We start from the raw sequence: 2,628 nt of genomic DNA, 5'->3' as shown, positions 1-2,628 counted from the left end.
TAATATTTAAATATATCCCAACATTATAATATTTAAACATATAAGTATCTGAATTTATTTAGCTTTTCTTAGTGTTTTTTATCTAAGCTGGTTCTGACTTTTAAATTATTATTAACAAATCTAAGATAAACATCATTATGAATAAATCTCTTAAAGTTTATGACTGTTTCTTTAAGACAAAGTTCTAAAAGTGAAGTTACTTTTAAAGTTTTTTAGAAATTATTGTTAAATTGCTTTTCAGAAAGAGTATAGCCTGAGGTTCTTTTGTGACATTAGACAATTAGAAATATAATGCTGAAAGAAAGTTTAGGTATTCTCTACCAAAAATCAAGTCATTTTATGGACAGGAAAACCAAAGCCTATGAATGGTTTGTCCAAAGTAATATTGTTGTTAGGTTAATATCTTTGAGAGGAAATAAGTAAAAAGAAGGAAAATTGACATTCTTAAAGTATAGGTATAGCCACAAAATATGAAGGAAATTGGTTTAAGATATGCCCAGCAGGCCAGGGGGTAAAAAGCTCATTCAACAAAGCTCTCCACTGCTAGCTGTACATTTCACTAACTACTGTAATTGATTCTTCCTCTGCCTCTAACTGACTCTCAAGGGAGTCCCTTAAAGTTTTAACATCCCCACTCTGATTCCTGGCCAAATTGTTAGCAAACATTTCAAGTCAAGAAGACTTAATTGAGCACCTACTGTGTTCTAAATATTGTGGTAGTACTGAGGACACAGTCATGAGCAAGAGAAACAGAGCCCCTGAACCGAAGGAGCTTATGTGCAGAAAACAGACCGTTAACAGATAGATAAATGATGTATTTCAATGACCAATAAATGCCATGAATAAAATAAAATAGGACAAGATACATGTGATGGAGAGAACTGCTAATCCAGAGCGATCAAGGGTCAATTTTCTGATAGCTAAGACCCAATCGACGACAAGGAATAGCCAATGAAAGATCTGGAAGAAAGCAGTCTGATCCAATGGCTCCAAGCCAGGAGCAAACAGCCTAGCAAAAGGACAGAAAGAAAACCAACATAGATAGAACAGAGGGAGAGACAGGCAGAGACAATCTCATGTAGGGCCTTGAAAGTCACCATAGGAGCCTTTGTATCTTGGATTTTATTCTGTGATGGAAAGCCATTGGGGACTTTTAAGTCCAGAGCTGTGTGCTGAGCTTTCTGCTTTGTGGCGATTGAGATCACCTGTAAAGAGAGTACATATACCTAAGACCGAGGGTCTACTGACTGAGCCCCAGTAACCCCACAATGAGAGGTATTGTTGGAGAGAAGGAAGTAAAGGAGACTGCCGTGTGTGTTATTTAGGTAGGAGGAGAACCAAGAGATTGTGGTCTTCCAGAAGCTCAAAGAAAGAAGTGTTTGAAGGAGTCTGTGCCCAGCAGCGTCCAAAGCAGCTGAGAGGATAGACAAGGTGAGGACACTGACCACGGGCCTCGGCAAAATGTGGATCATCAGCGACGCAGGAAAGAGAGGGTTCAGTGAGGTGATTGATGTGACTGAATGGCGTGGACTGGGGAGAGAAACAGTGGTGGAGAAATGGAGATAACAAGTAGAGCTGACACTTGGAAGGGGTTCTGCAGGGAGGAACAGCAGAGATGTGGGACCATTCGCTAGCACAGAGCATGGGTCTAGGGAGGCTTTGTAGCAGCACCCTCCAACAGAACTTTCTGCTGTGATGGGACTGTTCTGTATCTGCCATTGGGCACTTGAGGAGTGATGAGACTGAGGAACTGAATGTTAAATATTACTTAATATTATTTAATTTAAATGGCTTCACAGTTTGTAGTTGTTCCTTTGAGAAGTGATACTAAGACACAGTGCCTGCTGATAGGAATAATTACACACATTAATCAGATGGGTACCTGAGTAACTCTGGATTCTGGGTCACTTTTCTACCACCTCCTCCTTCATGTCCTTAAACCTGTTGGTGTTTGGCTCATAGTTTGCTTTTTATGATAAGATAAAAAAATTCCTCTCTTATAGTCAATTCCATGAACCATTGTAGTTTGATGTGAGTCACTTTAACCTCTGTGTGCCTTAGTCCCTCCATCTAGAAATGAGGTTTGAAATGAAAACAGCTCAGTTCCCATTTTCTAAGGAAAAAAGAAGTCATGGGTAGATCTAGTTAGAATGGCTGTATGATAAGCAATTAAGACCAGAGGCTTTCGGTAGAGCAAGCTATAGATGTCCAGCTCCCAGCTCTATGATGTATTAGCTGTGAAACTTTATGTGAATTACATGAACTTCTCAGTGTCTCAGTTCCTACATCTGGAAAATGGGAGAATAAGAGTCTAGGGTAAGTTTCAAATGAAATCACTTGGGCACCGTGCCTGCCTGGCATATAGTAGGTATAAATAATAAAACAAAAATTCAGAAATGTTAACTATTATCATTAACAGCACGCATGAGAGAGACCAGCCTTGGGAGCAAGCACCAATATGCCCCAGTCTGGTGCTGGTATGAGGACACCAATGTCTCAATGTATTCGTTTTCTTATCTGAAAAGTAGATACAAAGGCTTATATGACACCAGGATAGCTTAATTTCCTAAGCCTGGGATCCAGGATTAGGATAGAGCTTCTCTAATTTATAGCATATGGCTCCTTCCT

Source organism: Muntiacus reevesi, chromosome 3 (genome assembly GCF_963930625.1).
Source record: "Muntiacus reevesi chromosome 3, mMunRee1.1, whole genome shotgun sequence".
Classification (NCBI taxonomy): domain Eukaryota; kingdom Metazoa; phylum Chordata; class Mammalia; order Artiodactyla; family Cervidae; genus Muntiacus; species Muntiacus reevesi.
Note: the sequence above shows the minus strand (reverse complement) of the source record.